Here is a 26349-nt window from a genome sequence, read left to right on the forward strand (position 1 = left end):
AAATATAAATTTGTATGCACATGCAAAAATGCATAAATCAATTTGGTTTATGTGCTGTGAGTACCTTATATGTGTATTTTATAAAGTTAGATACAACGAAACTATCAGGAAGAAAAAGATTAGAGTTGGTACAACTTAAGTTTTCATTTTCTTTGAGACAAATTAACCACTAGTACTTTATCCTAAAACATAAATAAAGAATTAGAATTCAAGGGTTTTCAGTAAAACAGTTGTTAACATTCATGTGGTTTTGATTTGTCAGGCACTGTTCTAAGCACTTTTCATATTTTAATTCATTTAATCCTCATCACCAACCTATGGGGTAGTTATTCATTATTCCTACTTTTAAGATGAGAAAATTGATGAACAGAGAGGTTAATTAAGTAGTTTTTCCAAGGTCACACAGCTAGTAAGCAATTAATTACTAATTAATTACAATTAATTACTAAAACATTTGGGAAACCTCTTAGTGCCAGGCCTATCCTAAGCACCAGGGATGCAGAAGTAAATAGAATAGAAGGGAATAAAACATACTGAGGGTTTACAATTTTAGGTAGGGTGGCCTAGAAACTTTCACTGGCAGGGTGACTGGGGACATAAGGAATTATTGAAAAAGAAGTTTCTCTGCTATGTGAAATGAAGGAATATTTCTAGGTACAGAGCTTTTTGGGGGGGGGAACTACTTAGTGATAAAGCAGCTTGGGTCGATGATTAAATGTAAAATATGAACAGCCACCACAGTGCTGATCCTAGATATTTTCTGTTTGCCTCTCCAACCCCCCATCTGCTGTTCTTTATGCTCCCCTGTGCCCCAGGAGCTTTGGAAGTATGTGCTACTTCAGTGAGCCACGTTGGCCTTTGGCTGCTGGTTTGGCTTGCAAGTGTGAGTCCCAGCAAGAGCTGAAGGGAAGGAGGAGAGAGAGGGCAGGTGTGACTTCAGTCAGGTGGCTCCCCCCACAGGACTCTATGCTTTTGTTTCTCATGACTATTCCCTTTCATCCCTTTCAGGCTTAGAATGGTAAAGATACTGTCCTGTTAGTACTAGGGGTGCAATTTCCCTAGACCCCATCCACTCCCTTGGAAGGAATCCCTTGATTAAGAGAAAATGCCTAATTTGGGTGTGATTACCATTTCCTAATGTGATCCTGACTGACACGGTTGCCATATTAGCTACATGCCCCTGTGAGTCTTCACTGTAAAGATTTTGAATTTACTTGTCACCATAAATTTCTCCAAACCAATGAAAATTTATAAAAGTGTGTATTTATTAGGTATCTTTTTCTGGAGGGGCAAAAACTGGAAAGCCTGCTAGACAAATTCTGAAAGAGCTGTAACACATTAGGCATCTAATATACTCAGTGCTTACACTTTCCCTCCGTTCTATCCCACTTTTAATTAAACTGTTAATATGATTGACTCTGAAATCCCCTTAAAATTAACTTTATCTTCAGAGTAGTGTGGGTAACATCCAAGAACGCAATGGGTAGACATTGTTGGAGCAAGGAAGTACTCAAATAAGTGGTCATTACAAAATGAAGCAGTACTTTTACTTCCAGGGAACAATTTTAGAAAATGTTAGGAAGCCAGAGAAAAATCATTCGTGAAAAGTAAGACTAATGGACTTTTTAAAGGAACAATCAAACATTCTTTTACCTTAAAAACCACAAAGGATAAGATTTTGAGAAAGTCATTTTCAGTATTTGAATAACTTCAGGGGAATTATAGATCATAAATGTCATATAAATGATAGGGGCAGTATACTTTAGAGATTAAGCATATGTGCCCTGGAGACAGAATACCTGGATTTGAATGTGTACTCTGCCACTTACTTGTTGGTTGACCTACCTTGGGCAGGCTTATTCTTTTTTGTTGTTGTTACTTATTTTATTTTTATTTATTTAATTAATTTATTATTATTATACTTTAAGTTCTGGAGTACATGTGCAGAACGTGCAGGTTTGTTATATAGGTACAAACGTGCCATGGTGGTTTGCTGCATCCATCACCCCGTTATCTACATTTGGTATTTCACCTAATCCTATCCCTCTCTTATTCCCCCAACCCCTACTATTCCTCTTCTAACCCCCCACCCACTGACAGGCCCTGCCTGGTGTGTGATGTTCCCCGTGCTGTGTCCATGTGTTCTCATTGTTCAACACCCACCTATGAGTAAGAACATGCGGTGTTTACTTTTCTGTTCTTGTGTCAATTTGCTGAGAATACTTATTTTTACAATAGTTCAGATTCTTCATCTACACAATGGTATTAACTTCCCTCCAAGGATGGTATTGTGATAAATAAAAAAATTAATACACGAAAAGCAATTAGAACAGTGCTTGACATATAATAAGCAGTAGAAAAAATAGGTTTAAAAAGATGTTTTAAAATCCAATCCAAATGAAATAATGAAAAAGTATGCAGCTACAGAAATTGGAATGTTTTATAATAGCATTTCAAAAAATGTTCTAAAGACTGCTCAGTTTTGACTGTTTTTATCACAGTATTGTTCAAATATCTATAAATATTAAGTTAGGTTTAAACTTCCAATGCTTATGTTTGCTGTATGACCATAAAATGAACACAAATGTACAAAACTGCAAACCAATAAAATGTAAACTAGGGGCATTTATTTAATGTAATATATATGTGGCTGAAAGGAAATTGTTGCTTGTTATGAATACTATTATAGCATAGACTCCTTTGGGTTTGATGTACCTATAAAATCTTATAATGGCTCAATTTTACCACTTTTTAAAATGTTGGATAATAAGGAAATCTTTGTACAACCTGCCATGATGCCATTTCTGTCTTTACTTGGCCCGGATTCATCATTTCGGTATTCAGTACATTTCTGTTCCTTTCTCATTAGGTAATGACAAAGCAGTACTCCTTGCTGACAGTGTGATCATAAATATATGCACAAACTCAGGCAGAAAATCTGAGTGGTAGTATTCAGTTATAAGATCATTCAAATAAGCCTGAATCTCTTTTTAAATTATATTATTTTACACGAGTAAACATATTACACTAAAAAAGAATCCATAGAGAACTTTCAGATCCCTGAAAAACTTCCAAGGAGCAGTTTGAGAAACAATGATTTAAGTATGGAATTTTTCCCTCAGAGACTGTAGATATTTGTTAAGCTAACAGTAGTAAAATTTTAATGAAAACATATCTGATGGTCATGAAGATATGAGGCAGGTAAAGAATGAATCTTTTAAGAACAAAACGTGTTAAATGGATTTCTGGGAAACAATGCTATGTGGAACATTATTTACACCTTATAAATAATGTAATTTTCTAAATCATACTAATTTTTTAAAAATTTTTATTTATTTTTTATTTTTATAGGGATGGGTTCTCACTAAGTTGGCCAGACTGGTTTCAAATACTTAGCTTCAAGCAATCCTCTTGCCTCAGCCTCCCAAAGAGCTGGGATTACAGGTGAGGGCCACCACACCTGGCCCATAGGAATTACTTTTAAGCAATGATATAATACTGTGATAATTTAAAAATGAGATGAGCCTGGGCACAGTGGTTAACACCTGTAATCCCAGCACTTTGGGAGGCCAAGGTGGACAGATCACTTGACCCCAGGAGTTTGAGACCAGCCTGGGAAACATGGTGAAACCTTGTCTCTACAAAAAATACAAAAATTAGCTCGGTGTGGTTGGCGGCAGTGGTTGGGGGGCATGCCTTAGTCCCAGCTACTGGGAGGCTGAGGCAGGAAGATCACCTGAGCCTGGGGAGTGGAGGTTGCTGTGAGCTGATATCACACCATTGCATTCTAGCCTGGGTGACAGAGGGAGACTGTCTGAAAACAATAAAATAAAATTAAATTAAAACACATACACAAAAAACAAAACCAATACATAACAATTAAAATGAGATGATAGATATATCACAGCAGCACAAACACTGTAATGCTTAAGAATTTGAAAACATATTAAGGTTCTGATTTATCTTGTTCAATTTTGATCTACATTGTTGCATTTCTACAGTAAACCAAGAGTAAACTCAAATTTACTCAGTAAAATGAATTTTTAGCACTATCTTTCAAATACTCAGCAAGATGTTAATGTCTTGATTTTCCATTAAGATCTTTGTAGACATTATTCACCTAAGTGGGAAAACTGGAAAAATGGAAATTCGATCAGAAAATTAGGCTTTTAATTTTTATTTTAAAAAGTTTATTGCTATATAGACATTACCATTAAGAGAAGTATTTCTAATAACATCTAATAAAAAAGTTCCACATACAGGACAGGTGCAGTGACTCATGCCTGTAATCCTAGCACTTTAGGAGGTTGAGGTCAGAGGATCAGTTGAGCCTGGGAGGTCAAGGCTGCAGTAAGCTGTGGTTGCACCACTGCTCTCCAGCCTATGCAATAGAGTGAGAGACCCTGTCTCAAAAAAATTAAGTTCCACATACAACAAAACAAATGAGAAGTAACTTCAATATCAATGATCAATATCACTGTCAATAGTACTATGACAGTAGCTAACATTTATTGAGGTCCTGCCAAATGACACACACCATGTTAGTTGCTCTATCTGGGTTTTTTAATCTAATCCTCACAGTAACTATGTGATTAGGTACTATTACACTCATTTTGCAGTTAAATAAGTAGAGTAGCCCACTTGAAGTTACATGACCAGCGAATGGCGCAGCTGAAATTTGAATCTGGGCAACCTGACTACTGAGCCTGTTTATGTGACTATAGAATGAGAAGTTTCCTAAAATAGTTCACTGATTGGACTACTATGTATAAGTAAAATATTTTTTTCTGTTCCATTAATAACCCCCTTCTCAATATGATCTTCTCATACAGTTACTAGCTTAAACAGTAATGCCTCCACATATTAGTGTTTAGATTGAACTACTGAAAATGTCATTGCTAATAAAGCATGAAAAGTCATTAATATCTCCCAATTATTAAATTTATAGTTATTGAGAATACTAATTTTTATTCATTTATCAACCTTAAATATAGCTTTTATTGGTGTGTATTACATGCTCTTTATCAACTTCAGGAAGTTCCCCCCTATTTCTAGTTTGTACAGAGTTTTCTTTTTGTTCTTACTTTTTTTTTCTTAAATTATACTTTAAGTTACGGGATACATGTGCAGAACATGCAGGTTTGTTACATAGATATACATGTGCTATGGTGGTTGCGCGCTGCATCCATCACCTGGTCATCTACATTAGGTGTTTCTCCTAATGCTATCCCTCCACAAGACACCAGTCCCTGAGAGGACTCAGTGTGTGGTGTTCCCTCCCCATGTCCATGTGTTCTCATTGTTCAACTCCCACTTATGATTGAGACATCCAGTGTTTGGTTTTCTGTTCCTGCATTAGTTTGCTGAGAATGACGGTTTCCAGCTTCATCCATGTCCCTGCAATGGACAGGAACTCATTCTTTTATATGGCTACATAGTATTCCATAGTGCGTATGTGCCACATTTTCTTTATCCAGTCTATCATTGATGAGCATTTGGGTTGGTTCCAAGTCTTTGCTATTGTGGACAGTGCTGCAATAAACATACAGTGCATGTGTCTTTATAGTAGAATGATTTATAATCCTTTGAGTATATATCCAGTAATAGGATTGCTGGGTCAAATGGTATTTCTGGTTCTAGATCCTTGAGGAATCACCACACTGTTGTCCACAATGGTTGAACTAATTTACACTCCCACCAACAGTGTAAAAGCATTCCTATTTCTCCTCATCCTCTCCAGCATCTGTTGTCTCCTGACTTTAATGATCACCATTCTAACTGGCATGAGGTGGTATCTCATTGTGGTTTTGATTTGCATTTCTCTAATGACCAGTGATAAGCTTTTTTTCATATATTTCTTGGCCAGATAAATGTCTTCTTTTGAGAAGTGTCTGTTCATATCCTTTTCCCACTTTTTGATCTTTCTTTTTCTTATAAATTTGTTTAAGTTCCTTGTAGATTCTAGATATTAGCCCTCTGTCAAATGGATAGATTGCAAAAATTTTCTCCCATTCTATAGGTTGCCTGCTCTGATGATAGTTTCTTTTGCTGTGCAGAAGGCTTCTTTAGTTTAATTAGATCCCAAGTGTCAATTTTGGCTTTTGTTGCCATTGCTTTTGGTGTTTAAGTCATGAAGTCTTTGCCTATGCCTATGTCCTGAATGGTATTACCTAGGTTTTCTTCTAGGGTTTTTATGGTTTTAGGTCTTACGTTTAAGCCTTTAACCCATCTTGAGTTAATTTTTGTATAATGTATAATGAAGGGGTCCAGTGTCAGTTTTCTACATATGGCTAACCAGTTTTCCCAGCATCATTTATTAAATAGGGAATCCTTTCTCCATTGATTGTTTTTGTCAGATTTGTCAAATGTCAGTTGGTTGTAGATGTGTGACATTATTTCTGAGGCCTCTGTTCTGTTCCATTTGTCAATATATCTGTTTTGGTACCAGTACCATGCTGTTTTGGTTACTGTAGCCTTGTAGTATAGTTTGAAGTCACATAGCATAATGCCTCCAGCTTCGTTCTTTTTGCTTAGGATTGTCTTGGATATACAGGCTATTTTTTGGTTCCATATGAAATTTAAAGTAGTTTTTCTGATTCTGTGAAGAAAGTCAGTGGCAACTTGATGGGGATAGCACTGAATCTATAAATTACTTTGGGGAGTATGGCCATTTTTATGATATTGATTCTTCTTATCCATGAGCATGGAATGTTTTTCCACTTGTTTGTGTCCTCTCTGATTTCCTTGAGTAGTGGTTTTAGTTCTTCTTGAAGAGGTTCTTCATATCCCTTGTAAGTTGTATTCCTAGGTATTTTATTCCCTTTGTAGCAATTGTGAATGGAAGTTCACTCATGATTTGGTTCTGTATTTGTCTATTATAGGTGTAAATGCTTGTGATTTTTGCACCTTGATTTTGTATCCTGAGACTTTGCTAAAGTTGCTTATCAGCTTAAGGAGATTTTGGTCTGAGATGATAGGGTTTTCTAAATATGCAGTCATGTCATCTGTGAACAGAGACAATTTGACTTCTTCTCTTCCTATTTTAATACGCTTTATTTCTTTCTTTTGCCTGATTGCCCTGACCAGAACTTCTAATACTATGTTAAATCGAAATGGTGAGAAAGGACATTCTTGTCACGTGTTGGTTTTCAAAGTGAATGCTTCCAGTGTTTGCCCATGAGTATGATATTGGCTGTTGGTTTGTCATAAATAGCTCTTATTATTTTGAGATATATTCCATCAATATCTATTTTATTGAGAGTTTTTAGCATGAAGGGGTGTGAATTTAATTGACGGTATTTTCAACATCTATTGAGATAATCAATTTTTTTGTCATTGGTTCTGCTTATGTGATGGATTACATTTGTTGATTTACATATATTGAACCAGCCTTCATCCCAGGGATGAAGCTGACTTGAATGTGGTGGATAAGCTTTTTAATTTGCTGCTAGATTTGGTTTGTCAGGATTTTACTGAGGAGTTTTGCATTGATGTTCATCAGGATATTGGCCTGAAATTTTGTTGTTGTTGTTGTGTCTCTGCCAAATTTTGGTATGAGGATGATGTTGGCCTCATAAAATGAATTAGGGAGGAATACCTTTTATTCTATTGTTTGGAATATTTTCAGAAGGAATGGTACCAGCTCCTTTTTGTACCTCTGGTAGAATTTGGCTGTGAATTCGTCTTGTCCTGGGCTTTTTTTGGGTTGGTAGGCTATTAATTACTCTCTCAATTTCCGAACTTGTTATTAGTCTATTTAGGGATTAGACTTCTTCCTGGTTTCATCTTGAGAGGGTATATGTGTCCAGGAATATATCAATTTCTTCTAGATTTTTTGCATAGAGGTGTTTATAGTATTCTCTGATGGTAGTTTGCATTTCTGTGGGATCAGTGGTGATATTCCCTTTATCATTATTTATTGTGTCTACTTGATTTTTATTTCTTTTCTTTGTTAGTCTGGCTAATGGTCTATCTATTTTGTTAATCTTTTCAAAAAACCAGCTCTGGATTGACTGATTTTTTTGAACATTTCATTTTCATGTCTCTATCTTCTTCAGTTCTGATCTGAACTTAGTTATTTCTTGTGTTCTGCTAACTGTTGAATTTGTTTGCTCTTGCTTCTCTAGTTCTTTTAATTGTGATGTTAGGGTGTTAATATTAGATCTTTCTTGCATTCTCCTGTGGGCATGTAGTACTATAAATTTCCCTCTAATCACTGCTTTAACTGAGTCCCAGAGATTCTGGTACATCGTGTCTTTGTTCTCATTGGTTTCAAAGAACTTATTTATCTGGGTTTTAATTTTGTTATTTACCCAGTAGTCATTCAGGAGCAGGTTATTTAGTTTACATGTAGTTGTGCAGTTTTGAGTGTGTTTGTTAATCCTGAGTTCGAATTTGATTGCACTGTGGTCTAAGTGACTATTTGTTACGATTTTCATTCTTTTGCATTTGCTGAGGAGTGTTTTACTTCCAATTATGTGGTCAGTTTTAGAAGGTATGTTGAGAAGAATGTATATTCTGTTGATTTGGGGTGGAGTGTTCTGTAGATGTCTATTAGGTCCACGTGGTCCAGAGCTGAGTTCAAGTCCTAAACATCCTTGCTAATTTTCTCATCTTTGATCTAAGGTTGACAGTGGGGTGTTAAAGTCTCCCACTATTATTGTGTGGGAGTCTAAGTCTCTTTGTAGGTCTCTAAGAACTTTATGAATCTGGGTGCTCATGTATTGGGTGCATATACATTTAGGATAGTTAGGTCTTCTTGTTGCATTGATCCTTTTATCATTATGTAATGCCCTTCTTTGTCTTTTTTGATCTTTGTTGGTTTAAAGTCTGTTTTATCAGAGACCAGGATTGCAACCCCTGCCTTTTGTTTGCTTCCCATTTGCTTGGTAAATCTTCCTCCATCCCTTTATTTTGAGCCTGTGTGTGTCTTTGTATGTGAGACGGGTCTCCTGAATACAGCACACTGATGGGTCTTGACTCTTTATCCAACTTGCCAGTCTGTGCCTTTTAATTGAATTTTGTGCGGATCTATGTGTTCTCTTCTCTTGGGTATATTCCTAGGAGTAGAATTGCTGAGTCATACAACAACTAAATTTTGAAGAACTACCAAAATGTAGAGTGGCTGCAATTTTTACAGTCCCACCAGCAATACATAGAGGTTTCAATTTCTCTGCATTCTTGTCAACACAAATTATTATTTGTCTTTTGATATTAGCCATCCTAGTGTATATGAAGTGACATTTATCTGTGGTCCATCTACTTCTTAACCTACTTCAATCTGGCTTTCATTCTGCAACTCCACCAAAATCAACAATCATTATAATAATCAATGTGGTACATATCTCTAATCTAAAGGATATATTCAGTTCTTACCTAACTTGACATTTTAGCAACTTTGATACTGTTGATTCTCCTTTCTGGAATATTTTATTTCCATAGTTTCAGAGCCTGAACAAACTCCTGGTTTTCCTCTTTTTTCCTCTGGCTATTTCTGTCTCTTTGCAATTCATTTTGTTCTGTAGGTGAACAAATTGTGGAGTTCCTTAAGACTTGCTCCTAGCTTTCTCCTCTTCTCAATCTATATTTTGTTTTAATGCTCATGTCTTACATGACTATCAGTAAGCAGATGGTGCTCAAATTTTCATTTTCAGCTCAGATCAGTCTTCTGTGCTCTAAATATGTTTATCCAATGGACAATTTGTTATTTCCTAAACACAACTTAAAATTAATCTGTCTAAAAGTAAACACATAACCTCCCTCCTTTCCCACATTGGTATTTTTCTATTGTTTCATACTTGGAGTGACACCCTCCTTCATCAGTTAGGCAAGCCAGAACTCTCGGCATCATTCTTGGCTCACTTCTCTTCCCTTACTTTCTATAACCAGTCCTCATCAAGTCTTGCAAATCTTACCTACTAACTATCTCTTAAAAGTGTTTATTTTTTTCTCTATTTTAATGTCACTACCCTAGCTTAAGGTGGTCTCACCTACATCCTGAATTTATGTTAGGATTTCTTAATTTCTGTGTCTTCAGTTACTCTGGCTCTCTCCAATGTATTACTTATACTGTAGCCCTAGTTAGAAGGATCCGCTCCTACTTCTTGTTTAAAACTATTCAACAGTTTTCAAAAAGAGAAAATTATAGACTAATATCCCTGACAAACATAGATGCAAAAATCCTCAACAAAATACTAGCACAGCAAAAAGATAATACACCATAATCAGGTGAAATTTATCCCAGGGATGTAAGAATGGTTTGATATATGCAAACCAATAAACTTGATATTTTACAAACAGAATTTTAAAAACCATATGATTATATCAATAGATACAAAAAAGCCCTCAAAAAAAATTCAGCATCCCTTCATGATAAAAATTCTCAACAAAGTAGGCATATAAGGAACATACCTCAAAATAATAAAGGCCATATGTGACAAACTCACAGTCAACATCATATTTAATGGGGAAAAGTTGAAAGCATTCCAAGAACTAAAAGAAGACAAGAGTGCTTACACCACTCCTATTCAACACAGTACTAGAAGTCTTAGCCAGAGCAATCAGATGAGAGAAAAAAAAAAGGGATGCAAATTGATAAGAGGATGTCAGATTATCTCTGTTCACTTGATATAATCTTAGATCTAGAAAACCCAAAAGATTCCACCAAAAAACTTAGATATGATAGATGAATTCAGTAAAGTTTTGGAATATAAAATTAACATACAGAAATGAGTAGTGCTTCTATATGTCAATAGCAATCTAGCCAAGGACCAAATCAAGAAGGAAATCCTGTTACAATAGCTACAATAAATAAATAAAAACATGTAGGAAGGTAAAAGATCTCTACAAGGAACCCTGCAAAACACCGATGAGAGAAATAATAGATGACACAAACCAATGGAAAAACATCCCATGCTTATGGATTGGAAGAATCAATATTGAATCAATATTGTTAACATGACCATATTTCCAAAAGAAATCTATAGATTCAATGCAATTTTCATCAAAATACCAATGTAATTTTTTGACAGAATTAGAAAAAACAATTCACTTAGTATAAAAAAAGAGCCTGAATAGCCTAGGCAATCCTAAGCAAAAAGAACAAAACTGGAGGCATCACGTTTCCTGGCTACAAGGCTATAGTAACCAGGAGAGCAGATACTGGTATAAAAATAGAAATACAGATCAGTGGAACAGAATAGAGAACCCAGAAATAAAGGCACATACCTCTAGCCAATTCAACTTTGAAAAGTCAACAAGAATATACACTGCAGAAAGGACCCCCTTTTCAATAAATGGTGCTAGAAAAATTGAATTGCCATATGTAGGAGAATGAAACTGTTCTCACGCATACTTCTTACCATATATAAAGATCAACTCAAAATGGATTAAAGACCTAAGCATAAAAACCTGAAACCATAAAAATCCTAGAGGAAAACCAAGGAAAAATTCTTCTGGACTTTGGCTTAGGCAAAGAATTTACGACTAAGTTCTCAGAAGGAAACATGACAAAAACAAAAATAGACAAATGGGACTTAAACTAAAAAGCATCTGCACAGCAAAAGAAACAATAGAGTAAGCAGACAACCTACAGAATTAGAAAAAATATTTGCAAACTATGTATCTGATAAAGAGCTAATATGCAGAATCTACAAGGATCAATTCAACAAAGAAAAACAAACCCATTAAAAATTGGGCAAATGACATTAACAGTTTTCAGAAGAAATACACACAGCTAACAATCATATGAAAGAATACTCTACATCATTAATCAGAGAAATGGAAATTAAAACCACAATGAGATAATTTTAGTCAGGATTTTAATTTTTTATTATTAAAATATCTAAAACCAGCCAGATGGTGGTGAGGCTGTGGAGAGAGGTAATGCTTATATGCTGTTGGTGGGAATGTAAATTAGTATAATCTTTATGAAAACAGTATGGAGATTTCTCAAAGAACGAAAAATAGAACTATCATTCAATCCAGCAATCCTGCTACTGGTGATATACCAAAAGGGAAAGAAATCATTATATTAAAAAGATATCTGCACTCATAATGCTTATCACAGCACTGTTCACAAAAGCAAAGATATGGAATCAAGTGTCTATTAGTGGATGACTGGATAAAGAAAATGTCATATATATACACAATGGAATACTACTCAGTCATTTAAGAAAAGAACAAAGTCATATCTTTTGCAACCATATAGATGGAACTGGAAGCTGTTATTTTAAGGGAAACAACTCAGAAACAGACAAATACCATATATTCTCATTTATAAGTGGGAGCTAGACAATGGTTACACATGAACATACAGAGTACAGTAACAGACATTAGAAAATACAAAGGGTAGGAGGGTGGGAAAGGGGTGAGGATTGAAGGAGTACTTATTGAGTACAATGTTCACTGTTAGGTGATGGTTATGCTAAATGCCAAGTCTTCATCATGATGCAATGTATGCATGTAAGAAATCTGCACTTGTACTCCCTAAATACATAAAAATTAAATAAAAATAAAAACTCCTTCCTTCCCCAAATAAAATCATTCGACAGTTTCCTATTGCTCTTAGAACTGAGTTAAAATTTTGTACGGTCATCTGCAAGGCCAGTGGTAGTATGGTTACAATCTACATTTCCATAATAAACTTCCTCCAGCAAATCTGTGATGCTAGAGTTAGGGCTCTGGTTGGGAAGGAATGAGGCTCTGAGACAAGCGGAAGCACTTGAAATTCTTTAAAGCCCAGATCATCTTGAACCCTGTGGTCCTGGAGAAGTGACTCATTTTCCTTGTTAGAAGCTATTATCCTTCCCCCTGACTTTTGTCCCCTGCCCAACTAGAAGATGATGCAGAAGTTTCTGCCCGTGTAATATGTTAAGCTCTCCTCCCCTCCCCTGGTCAATCCTCACCTCCCTCCTGAGCTCCAAACTGATAACTAGAATCAACTTAAACCATATTGCAGCTGGGAAAGTACTGGGCCTGCTAAGGGAGGAAAAGAGCTACGTACCAAAAAAGACAAACACTAGTCACATGATCATGAATAGTGCATAAATCTAGAAAGGCTGGGAAAGAACATTTAAGGTTTTATTATATGAGAGTAGCACCCTCCTGTGATACTGGATTTCATGCCTTGGCAAGAACCCAGGAAGATTATGCCAAACACTGTTTTCTTAGAAAAAGCAGTGGTCAACACTAAGTGAAGTAGAAACGTCGGAACTGCCATGGCAGAACACGAAGTAGAGATCAAAAGGCTTAGATAAATAAGCATATTATAGGGAATGATACTAAATAGGGCTGGAAAACACACCAGCTGACATTTTTCTGCAGAAGCATCTTTGTATTTACAAATGGGATGAGAAATGTGCTGGTGAGTGGGGCGCCCACTGAGAAGCTCACTGGTGGTTCTCTTTTTTTTTTTTGAGACGGAGTTTCGCTCTTGTTACCCAGGCTGGAGTGCAATGGCGCGATCTCGGCTCACTGCAACCTCTGCCTCCTGGGTTCAGGCAATTCTCCTGCCTCAGCCTCCTGAGTAGCTGGGACTACAGGCACACGCCACCATGCCAAGCTAATTTTTTGTATTTTTAGTAGAGACGGGTTTCACCATGTTGACCAGGATGGTCTCGAGCTCTTGACCTCGCGATCCACCCGTCATGGCCTCCCAAAGTGGGTTCTCTTCCTTACTCCAGGAGATGCTGACCATAGGAGATGCTGTTCTATCTCACTAATAGCAGTTGGCATAAGAAAACGCCAAACTTATCGAGGCAAGGTGGTATCATTTAACTGCCAGATGCAAGACAGGATTAATTACCATAATGAGCAACAAAATTTTGGAATGGCAACCATGAGATCCAGGCCCATGAAGAATTATGGAGATGACTAATAGGATAGGGCATCCTTAGGGGAAAGACAGGTAGACATCCAACAAGAGTATTTCCCAATATATACAATCGAGGATAAATGGTCTAAAGACAGAGAAAAGCTGCCCCAATAAAAAGTCAATTTCTGAATCTGACCCAATTTGCATATCTGCAACCCCTTGACTGAAGGAGAGTCTGGGTCCTTCACAGGAATGGATTCTATACCCTATAGCAAGTGTATCCAGTAAAGTTTCTTCCAATTTATCCCTGAAAAGACCTAAGACTACGTATTTGGGTAATAACTCTACACTGGTAATAGAAGAATACTCCAAACATTTTGAAGGTTACTGGATTATTAAATATAGATCTGAGTTGACATTGATACTTATGGACCTAAAGAATTATCCTGGGCTCCCTGTTGGAGTGGAGTATATAGGGAGCAGGTAATAAATGCAACTGTCATTCAGATTCAGCTAACAATGAATCCACTATATCCACAAACTCATTTGCTAGTCATTTCCCTGATACTTAAATGTATAACTGGATTGTACATGCTTGAAAATTGGCAGAAGGCACACATTGATCCTTGACGTGAGGAAGGCCACTTGGAAGCCTATGAAATCACCCCTCCACCCTGGCCAAATAGTAAATATAAAATAATATTGTAGAATCAAGGGGAGAGAGGATGGCAGAGATTAAAACCATTCTTAAAGACCTAAAAGATGCAGAGATCTTCATCTCCATCATGTCTTCATTTAAATCATGAGTCTGCGCCCTACTAAAATCAGATGGATTCTGGAAGATGACTCTGAATTCCTGCAAACCCAACTAAGAAGTAGCTCCAATTGCTGCTGCTTTGCCAGATGTGGTATCTCAGTTGGAGTGGATCAACACAAATCCTGGTGCAGAGTATCTAGCCAGTATCAGGACCTGGGAACATGATCTATTAGTCCCATGGGCAAGTCTTATAAACTCTCTACAGTTTGCTCATATGTAAGTTGTGAAGAATAATACCTACTTCAGAGAGTCACTGTGAATACTAAATTAATGCATATAAAGTCCTTACAACAGTGCTGAGCACTGTAGTTAGCACTATAAAAGTATTAGCTGTTATTTTTTGTTGGGGGAAATGGTTACTATTATCTCTATAAAAGTAACTTGTATGTTATCTACCTGTTATGTTATTTATTTTGATAGGGAAGAGGAATGAGGAACAACCAACAGGTAAATAAATGCATTAAATTGTTTTCCTGCTTACTGCCTATTCTTCATGGGGTTGGTGGCTCATGCCTGTAATCCTAACACTTTCGGAGGCCAACACAGGAGGATAGCTTGAGGCCAGGAGATCAAGACAAGTCTGGGTAATATCACCAGAACTTGTCTCTACATTTTTTTTTAATTAACTGGGTGTGATGGAACATGCCATTAGTCCTAGCTACTTGGAAGGCTGAGGCAGGAGAATCACTTGTGCCCAGAAGTTCGAGGCTGCAGTGAGCTATGATTATACAACTGCACTCCAGCCTGAGTGAACAGAGTAATACCTTGTTGCTTTAAAAAAAAAAAAAAAAAGGAAGCAAAAAAGAATATAAGCTCTTTGAGGGTGGGGATTATATTCTGGCATTTAGAATTGCAGCCAGCATATAGCAGGCTCTTATAGAATATATGTGATTGGATATTATCATGCCAGAATCCTATTGACTCCAGTGGAGATGGCACTAGGTTCAACAGACAGAAGAGATCGAGAGCCGGTACACGAGTCATGGGATTTTATTGGAGACTTCCATACAGTGGAGATAGTCCAGTGGTGGTAGCCTTTTCCGAACAACCTTCACCTGGCAACCTTAATTCAACTCAAAACTCTGGCCTTGAATTGCTGGTGTTTCACAGGGTGGGCTGGGGCTCAGATGTTCCTCATAGACAAAGAATGAATCTCTGGGTTGGCTACTCCTGGATTCCTTAGCTTAAAACACATTCAGGTGCATCTGCCATACAAAATATGCTTAAGCATACAAGGTATGCTCCGGATATGCTTAAGTTATTGCTATTAGATGCATTTACCCTACAGCTATATATATATATATGTGGGGGGGAGGCAGGGGTATATCTGTTTGTTTTCTGTTGATTTATCTTTAATCTTTTATTGGTACCCCAGGAATACTCTTAGTCTACAGTGGAAGCCGAAACAAATGCTCAAATCTCTAGGCTAAGTGTGAGACAGAAAGATTTTGCTGCCTCTTTACAAGATCATAATTTCTTGTCCAAACATTAGACTTGAGGCTGGGGGAAGGGAGTGGAGGCATGCAGAAGAAGCTGGAGAGAGGGAGGTGTAAAGGAACTGGAATTATAAAGATAGGAAGGGGAAGAAGGAGTTCTCTCGGTAGGTGAGGACTGGAAACAGATGGGAAAGGGACACATCAAGCATAGATCACCTGTGGACATCCTATTATCCAACAGTTCTGAGAGGATGGGGGATTCAGGTGCATGTGATTGTTGTAGGTGCAAAGGGGGAACCTAGCTCCCTGTTCAAGGTGAAAGTGGACAGAATAGAGACAATGGCAGACATACAGCCCTGCTTACTCAACATGACCACCTACAATGTCCCAGGATTGTAGAAATATTAGCTTGATAATCATGACAGGAACTCTGTTTTACAGACAAAAAAAGAAAACAACACAAGGATTAGATCAATTATGTAATTTACAGAAGGCCATAAAGCAGCTAGAATCATGGCTTAGATGAAAACTCAGCTGTTTCAATTCCAAAATTAGATGGTTAACCACCACAATATGCTACTTCATTGGGTTATTGGTCCTGGTTTTCTGGGTAGTGCTTTCTTTCTCTAGTTGGACAGGAGCTGTTTCTGTGGAAGTATGTCGGCAGCTAGCAGTTCAAATCTCAGGGTTCAAAGGGTGAGCTCCTTTTTGATTTGAGTTAATCTTGATCTCCAAGTGCCATAATCTGGTGGAGGAGGAGTAAATGTTTCTTACTCCTATGTTTATTGTTTGTTTAGTATTAATTGTGCTAGTTCTATACATATATATATAAAATCTTATTTCTCACAACAAGTGTATGAGCTGGATAGTATTACATCATTTTGAAGAGAGGGATGGAAAAATGAGACTTCAGAAGGTGTGCTAGTTGCCTAGCATTTGACAGCTGTAAATGATGGCGTTAAGTACAGTTTGGGCATGTCTAACTTCAGAACTGTGAAAGTAGCAATAATGGTGGCCAGCAGATCTGATGCTGGGAGGTTATGTCCAGTTGGATGCATACCTCTCCCAAAGGTAGAGGGACACAACCATGTTTAATCACAAGTCCACCAATCATAGACTGTAGAATAAACAACTCTCTCGCATTCATTTACTCCTATATTTCAAACATATATGGTTGCTTTTATGGTTAATGAGATGTAAATTTACCTGATATATTTAATAAATTTAAAGCTACTTTTTGTCATTATATGGTAACAGCTTCAGAAAGTATATCCATGGGTTGAAAGCAGTGTTGTGAAAAAGTTAAGGGCCAGATTCTGGAGACAGAATACTTTGTGTTTGAATCCTGGCTTTGCTATTTACTGTCTAGCTGTGTGACCTTGAGCAAACTTCAATTTTTCAGGGTTCAGGGTTTTTACCTTTAAAATAGTAATACTATCAATTTTATAAGCTGTTGTGAAGATTAAATAAATTGATCTATGAAAGTTGCTTAGATAGCACTTGGCCCACAATAAGCACTTTAATTATTATTATAACTGGTCTTTTTACAGGAAATTTGAGAAACCTTTTTATTTTAAGAGGGCCCTTACTTGAAATGAGTAAGGACCTCTGCATTCAATTCCAGTTTTATCACTCAGGAGCTATGACTTTAGAGAGCTACTTAAACTTTCCGTGTATCAGATTTTAATAGTATGGTTTTAATGATTAAAATGAAATTCTGTATACAGAGCACTAAACACTTTAAAAATCATAAGTGGTCAATACGTAATAGGGATGAGAACTGTGATTATCAGTTTAATCATTAACCATGATGGAAAATTTACTTGGATAATGTCACTTTTCAAAAATACTGACCTAATGAAATGTGTGACAAGAATGAAAACAACAAAACCACCTCAATTTTTCAGCAAGTTTTATGGGCCTGCCTCTGTGCTAAACAATATATTATGCATTAAAAAATGATGAGATCCCTGAAGAAAAGGAGATTGCCATTTAATTTGGGAGATGAATCACCCACAAATGACATGTTTATAAAGCTCTCAGTACCCTGACATAGTGGGACCAAGAGCTGGTATTATTATTTTGTTTTGTTTTGTTTTTAAATTTATTTATTTATTTTTATATTGCATTTTAGGTTTTGGGGTACATGTGCAGAACATGCAAGATAGTTGCATAGGTACACACATGGCAGTGTGTTTTGCTGTCTTCCTCCCCTTCACCCACATTTGTCATTTCTCCCCATGCTATCCCTCCCCAGCTGCCCCCCCCCGCTGTCGCTCCCCTATTCCCCCCAATAGACCCCAGTGTGTAGTACTCCCTTCCCTGTGTCCATGTGTTCTCTTTGTTCATCACCTGCCTATGAGTGAGAATATGTGGTATTTCATTTTCTGTTTTTGTGTCAGCTTGCTGAGAATGATGTTCTCCAGATTCATCCATATCCCTACAATGGACATGAACTCATCATTTTTGATTGCTGCATAATATTCCATGGTGTATATGTGCCACATATTCCCAGTTCAGTCTATCATTGATGGGCAGTTGGGTTGGTTCCAGGTCTTTGCTATTGTAAACAGTGCTGCAGTGAACATTCGTGTGCATGTGTCCTTAGAGTAGAACGATTGATAGTCCTTTGGATATATACCCAGTAATGGGATTGCTGGGTCAAATGGAATTTCTATTTCTAAGGCCTTGAGGAATCGCCACACTGTCTTCCACAATGGTTGAACTAATTTACACTCCCACCAGCAGTATAAAAGTGTTCCTATTTCTCCACATCCTCTCCAGCATCTGTCTCCAGATTTTTTAATGATTGCCATTCTTACTGGTGTGAGATGGTATCTCAATGTGGTTTTGATTTGCATTTCTCTAATGACCAGTGATAATGAGCATTTTTTCATGTTTGTTGGCCTCATGTATGTCTTCTTTTGTAAAGTGTCTGTTCATATCCTTTGCCCATTTTTAAATGGGCTTATTTGTTTTTTTCTTGTAAATCTGTTTGAGTTCTTTGTAAATTCTGGATATCAGCCATTGGTCAGATGGGTAAACTGCAAAAATTTTTTCCCATTCTGTTGGTTGCCGATTCACTCTAGTGACTATTTCTTTTGCCGTGCAGAAGCTGTGGAGTTTGATTAGGTCCCATTTGTCTATTTTGGCTTTTGTTGCCAATGCTTTTGGTGTTTTGTTCATGAAGTCCTTGCCTACTCCTATGTCCTGAATGGTTTTGCCTAGATTTCCTTCTAGGGTTTTTATGGTGCCAGGTCTTATGTTTAAGTCTTTAATTCATCTGCAGTTAATTTTAGTGTAAGGTGTCAGGAAGGGGTCCAGTTTCTGCTTTCTGCACATGGCTAGCCAGTTTTCCCAACACCATTTATTAAACAGGGAATCCTTTCCCCATTGCTTGTTTTTGTCAGGTTTATCAATGATTGTATGGTTGTAGATATGTTGTGTTGCCTCTGATGCCTCTGTTCTGTTCCATTGGTCTATATCTCTGTTTTGGTACCAGTACCATGCTGTTTTGATTACTGTAGCCTTGTAGTATAGTTTAAAGTCTGGTAGTGTGACGCCTCCTGCTGTGTTCTTCTTGCTTAGGATTGACTTGGCTATGTGGGCTCTCTTTTGGTTCCATATGAAGTTCAAGATGGTTTTTTTCAGTTCTGTGAAGAAAGTTAATGGTAGCTTGATAGGGATAGCGTTGATTCTGTAAATTACTTTGGGCAGTATGGCCATTTTCACAAAATTGATTCTTCCTAACCATGAACATGGAACGTGTCTCCATCTGTTTGTGTCCTCTCTGATTTTGTTGAGCAGTGGTTTGTAGTTTTCCTTGAAGAGGTCCCTTACATTCCTTGTAATTTGTATTTCTAGTATTTTATTCTCTTTGTAGCAATTATGAATGGCAGTTCATTCTTGATTTGGCTCTCTTTCAGTCTGTTATTGGTGTACAGAAATGCTTGTGGTTTTTGCACATTGATTTTATACCCTGGGACTTTGCTGAACTTGCTTATCAGTTTCAGGAGTTTTGGGGCTGAGACGATGGGGTCTTCTAGATATACTATCATGTCATCTGCAAATAGAGACAATTTGGTTTCCACCTTTCCTATTTGAATACCCTGTATTTCTTTTTCTTGCCTGATTGCTCTGGCTAGAAATTTCAGTACTATATTGAATAGGAGTGGTGAAAGAGGGCATCCTTGTTTAGTGCCAGATTTCAAAGGGAATGCTTCCAGTTTTTGTCCATTCAGTATGATATTGGCTGTTGGTTTGTCATAAATTGCTTTTTATAATTTTGAGATACGTTCCATCAATACCAAGTTTCTTGAGGGTTTTTAGCATAAAGGGCTGTTGAATTTTGTCAAATGCCTTCTCTGCGTCAATTGAGATAATCATGTGGTTTTTGTTTTTGGTTCTGTTTATGTGGTGAATTACGTTTATAGACTTGCGTATGTTGAACCAGCCTTGCATCCCCGGGATGAATCCTACTTGATCATGATGGATAAGATTTTGATGTGCTGTTGCAATCGGCTTGCCAGCATGTTATTGAAGATTTTTGCAACTATGTTCATCATGGATATTGGCCTGAAGTTTTCTTTTCTTGCTGAGTCTCTGCCAGGTTTTGATATGAGGATGATGTTGGTCTCATAAAATGATTTGGGAAGGATTCCCTCTTTTTGGATTATTTGGAATAGTTTCAGAGGGAATGGTTTCAGCTCTTCTTTGTGTGTCTGGTAGAATTTGGCTGTGAACCCATCTGGACCTGGGCTTTTTTTGTGTGGCAGGCTCTTAATTGCTGCCTCAACTTCAGACCTTGTTATTGGTCTATTCATAGTTTCAGCTTCCTCCTGGTTTAGGCTTGGGAGGACACAGGTGTCCAGGAATTTATCCATTTCTTGCAGGTTTACTAGTTTATGTTCATAGAGTTGTTTGTAATATTCTCTGATGATGGTTTGAATTTCTGTGGAATCTGTGGTGATTTCCCCTTTATCATTTTTTATTGCATCTATTTGGTTATTGTCTTTGTCCTTTTTTATCAATCTGATTAGCGGTCTGTCTATTTTGTTGATCATTTAAAAAAACCAGCTCTTGTATTTACTGATTTTTTGAAGGGTTTTTCGTGTTTCTATCTCCTTCAGTTCTGCTCTGATCTTTGTTATTTCTTGTCTTCTGCTAGGTTTTGAGTTTTTTTGACCTTGCTCCTCTAGCTCTTTCAATTTTGATGATAGGGTGTTAATTTTGGATCTCTCCACTCTTCTCATGTGGGCACTTACTGCTATATATTTTCCTCTGGAGACTGCTTTAAATGTGTCCCAGAGATTCTGGTATGTGGTGTCTTCATTCTCGTTGGTTTCAAAGAACTTCTTTATTTCTGCCTTCATTTTATTGTTTATCCAGTCAACATTCAAGAGCCAGTTGTTCAGTTTCCATGAAGCTGTGCGGTTCTGAGTTAGTTTCTGAATTCTGAGTTCTAACTTGATTGCACTATGGTCTGAGAGACTGTTTGTTATGATTTCAGTTGTTTTGCATTTGCTGAGGAGTGCTTGACTTCCAATTATGTGGTCAATTTTAGGGTAGGTGTGATGTGGTGCTGAGAAGAATGTATATTCTGTGGATTTGGGGTGGAGAGTTCTGTAAATGTCTGTTAGGTTTGCTTGTTCCAGGTCTGAGTTCAAGCCCTGGATACCCTTGTTAATTTTCTGTCTGGTTGATCTGTCTAATATTGACAGTGGAATGTTAAAGGCTCCCACTATTATTGTGTGGGAGTCTAAGTCTTTTTCTAAGTCATTAACAACTTGCCTTATATATCTGGGTGCTCCTGTATTGGGTCCATATATATTTAGGATCGTTAGCTCTTCTTGTTGTATTGATCCTTTTACCATTATGTAACGTCCTTCTTTGTCTCTTTTGATCTTTGTTGCTTTAAAGTCTATTTTATCAGAGATGAGAATTGCAACTCCTGCATTTTTTTGCTCTCCGTTTGCTTGGTAAATCTTCCTGCATCCCTTTATTTTGAGCCTTTGTGTATCCTTGCCTGTGAGATGGGTTTCCTGGATACAGCACACCGATGGGTTTTGGCTCTTCAGCCAATTTGCCAGTCTTTGTCTTTTGATTGGCATTTAGCCCATTTACATTTAGGGTTAATATTGTTATGTGTGAATTTGATACTGCCATTTTGATGCTAGCTGGCTGTTTTGCCCATTAGTTGATGCAGATTCTTCATTTTGTTGATGCTCTTTAGCATTTGGTATGTTTTTGGAATGGCTGGTACTGGTTGTTCCTTTCTGTGTGTAGTGCCTCTTTCAGGAGCTCTTGTAAAGCAGACCTGGTGGTGACAAAATCTCTGAGTACTTGCTTGTTCGCAAAGGATTATATTTTTCCTTCACTTCTGAAACTCAGTTTGGCTGGATATGAAATTCTGGGTTGAAAGTTCTTTTCTTTAAGAATGTTGAATATTGGCCCCCACTCTCTTCTGGCTTGTAGTGTTTCTGCTGAGAGATCTCCTGAGTCTGATGGGCTTCCCTTTGTGGGTGACCCGACCTTTCTCTCTATCTGCCCTTAGCATTTTCTCCTTCATTTCAACCCTGGTGAATCTGACAATTATGTGCCTTGGGTTGCTCTTTTTGCGGAATATCTTTGTGGTGTTCTCTGTATTTCCTGGACTTGGATATTGGCCTGCCTTGCGAGGTTGGGGAAATTTTTCTGGATAATATCCTAAAGTGTATTTTCCAGCCTGGATTCATTCTCTTCATCACATTCAGGTACACCTAGGTTAGGTCTCTTCACATAGTCCCACATTTCTTGGAGACTTCGTTCATTCCTTTTTGCGCTTTTGTCTCTAATCTTGGCTTCTCGTTTTATTTCATTGAGTTGATCTTTGACTTCTGATATCCTTTGTTCTGCTTGGTCAATTCGGCGGTTGAAACTTGTCCATGTTTCATGAAGTTCTCATGTTGTGTTTTTCAGCTCCTTCAATTCACTCATATTCCTCTCTAAGGTGTCCGTTCTTGTTATCATTTCCTCAAATCTTTTTTCAAGGTTCTTAGTTTCTTTGCATTGATTTAGAACATGTTCTTTTAGCTCACGGAAGTTTCTCATTACCCACCTTCTGAAGTCTGATTCCATCATTTCATCACACTCATTCTCTGTCCAGCTTTGTTCCCTTGCTGGTGAGGAGTTTTGGTCCTTTGTAGGAGGCGAGGTGTTCTGGTTTCAGGTGTTTTCCTCCTTTTTGCGCTGGTTTCTTCCCATCTTTGTGGATTTATCCACCTGTTGTCTGGGTACTTGCTGACTTTTCCATTGGGTCTCTGAGTTGATGCCCAGATTGTTTATGATGAAGTATTTCTGTTTCTTAGTTTTCCTTCTATCGGTATTATTATTATTTTATTATTTATTTAAAAGCACATAACAGGCTGGGTGTGCAGCTCATGCCTGTAATCCTAGCACTTTGGGAGGGCAAGGTGGGTGGATCACTTGAGGTCAGAAGTTCAATACCAGTCTTGTCAACATGGCAAAATCACGTCTATCCTAAAAATACAAAAATTAGCTGGGCATGGTGGTGGTTGCCTGTAATCCTAGCTACTCATGAGGCTGAGGCAGGAGAATTGCTTGAACTTGGGAGGTGGAGGTTGCAGTGAACCCAGATGTCCCATTGCACTGCAGCCTGGGTAACGGAGCGAGACTCTGTTTTAAAAAAATAAAAATAAAAAGCACATAACATAGAGCTAGGCAGTATAATATCAACAGTTTGAATATAAAGCTAGTAAGGCACTTATTAGGAAGTGGAGGCAAGTTTTAAATGAGAGCAATCTAAGTGTAAGCCACATTTGATTCTTGTTATTCTCACTAGTTCTGTTGTACAAAGTTGATAGGATCAATGAATTAGGGAATACTGAAGCTAATTGTTTTAGCAATTAAGCATTGCTCCTAGGGGAAATACAGGGTTAGCTTTCTGTCATTCTCTAGTCATGACATTTTTGTCAACTGGTCAATTAATAATCTTGTTCTATGTGTGTTTCTGTTTAAAGACACCATATTTAGTATACATTGTAGATTCATTAACCTTGCACTCATAGCCAGCAGCACTGCAACTCATGTCTGGAGTTTATTGAACACATATTTTCCCTGTAAGGCACATCACAGCTTCCTTGTGGTTAGGATCATTAGATAGCACTTCTGTACTACTCCTTGGGTTCCTTTAAACAACAAAATCACCAACAAAAGGACAAGCATGCAAAAAACATACCATTACATAGATCCCAAAAAGGGTACTTGTTCATAATATGTGAGCTAAAACAAGAAGGCAATCCTGCCTTGTTTGACTTCAGCTGGCAATGTGCCAGTGTGCACATTTCTGTGAATAACCTCAGAAGCATAGTGAATACTGATTATGGGGTTACAAATAAATTCTAGCTGCTAGGTGAATTCGCACATACTGAATCTGTAAATCATGAGGATAGACTGTAAAGTGTAAACCTGGAGGGCTTCATAGAAGAGATGGGTTTTGAGTGAGGCCTTGAAGGATGAGTAAAGAAGATGGAAATGATGATGGGTGGGGAGAGATGTCAGCATCTAATGGTTTCTAGTCTCATTACAGTGACATCTTCCTGATTACAGATCTTTTCTTTCTCTAGTATACCATACTGTCTTTGAAGCTGAATTTTTGAGCTTTACAATTTACTGCTTATTAAAGAAGGAGCTTAATAGTCAAACATAGGGAAGCATCTAATTTGCAGAATATCATTAGGCCTCTCTTCATATCTAAGGCAAACTTCTTTTGTCTGTGAATAAAAAAAGTCCGGAAATGTCTTGTTGTAGAGAGAGATCAATTAAAAAGCCAGAGTTTGAGGTGCAACTAAATCTACAAATCAGGACAGAAAATTGATATTATTTTGTTGTCAAACACCTACATTAGGCAGAGTAGAGATAGAAGATTGGGGGTTCAAACAAGGAGAGCCTTTTAACGTTCACTACCTGAAATATTAGCTTATGATGTTTTTGATTATCTTTATTAAGTCAAAAAAATGATTTCCCCTTAATCCATAATTTAAACATTACTTCTCAAAAGTGATAAAAATAGCATGTAGGTATTAGTCAAAGATTTGTTTTTTCAAGATTTGGCTGAAAACCAAACTAAAACTTCCATGTGCTCCAATAAACTCAGTGTTTTTCATAGGTTGCTATTTCTAATCCCTGTTGCCATGGATATGGGCTTTACATCAGCAAAAAGGGGATGAGGTACTGACTGATTTATACCCACTGTTTGATATTTTAAGTGCTTTACCACTGGTCTCTTTTCCTTTTCTGTAGAAAGTATATAAGGATATTTTTCTGGTAGGGCTTTCAGACCTTCAGATAAAGGAGCTCCCGAAATACAACCCATAAAGAATAAAGCCATAGCCACTGATTCCCTGGTAAGATTCGAGGGATGGAAGTGGCAGCAGTCATAAGAAAACAAACCGAAAAGTAATGGCAGTTGGCCGTTCTACTGAAAATGGTTTAATGAAAATGAGAGGTTGACAAGGCATTTACAGTATAACCTGCAATACAAGGTTGGTATAGAAAACATTTAAAAATTATAATTAAAATTAAACGGCTCAAGAATGACCTTTATTTTCTCCCTGTAGCATAATCCTTCCTTTGATAAATCTAAGAACCCCTGCATGTTCACTCATTTGGAAAGATCAATGGTTTAGTTCCAATCACTTTGCAGAGAGGAAATTTAAATGGTTCCTCTCCTTGGCCTATGATCTGTGGCTATTACTATTGTTGCTTCACATTAATGGGAATAATTCATTAATTGAAAATCAGCTCTAAGAGGATCAATTACACACAGGCTCCTGCCCATTTTCTGTTACTCTTGGGCTAAGTTTTCCTGCTTCCCCATGGTCTGGAAGGCAGAAATCCCTTCTACCTGTAATTGGCAGGTTTCATAGGTTGAAACCTATGGTTTCAGACAATGAAAATTTGTTCAAGAACTCAAGACTTTTAGTTGCCCAACTAGTAGTAAGTATTGTTACTTTAAAGTGTAGTTTATTTCAATTCTACTCTTTAGTTATTTAAAAATACACAAGAAATTATTGTTAAATATAGTTGCCCTATTAAGCCTCCAAACAATAGAACTTACTTCTCCTACTCAAAAAAAATGATTAATACTTGAAGTGGTGGATACCCTAATAACTTTGATTTGATCATTATACATATCTTTGTATCTAAATATCATTTGTACCCCATAAATATGTATAACTATTATATATCCATAACAAAAATTAAACATCTTTTAAAAATATAGT

General features: G+C 37.2%; 1 protein-coding gene and 1 pseudogene across 1 annotated transcript in view; one reads left to right on the forward strand and one right to left on the reverse strand.

Moving 5' to 3' along the window:
* Positions 1-26349, forward strand: part of LOC144577638 (uncharacterized) — a 191514-nt gene that overhangs the window by 131956 nt on the left and 33209 nt on the right. The gene's annotated exons all lie outside the window — the stretch shown is intronic.
* LOC118144661 (U7 small nuclear RNA) lies at positions 1286-1339 on the reverse strand (annotated as a pseudogene).

The sequence above is a fragment of the Callithrix jacchus genome, chromosome 9 (genome assembly GCF_049354715.1).
Source record: "Callithrix jacchus isolate 240 chromosome 9, calJac240_pri, whole genome shotgun sequence".
Taxonomy (NCBI): domain Eukaryota; kingdom Metazoa; phylum Chordata; class Mammalia; order Primates; family Cebidae; genus Callithrix; species Callithrix jacchus.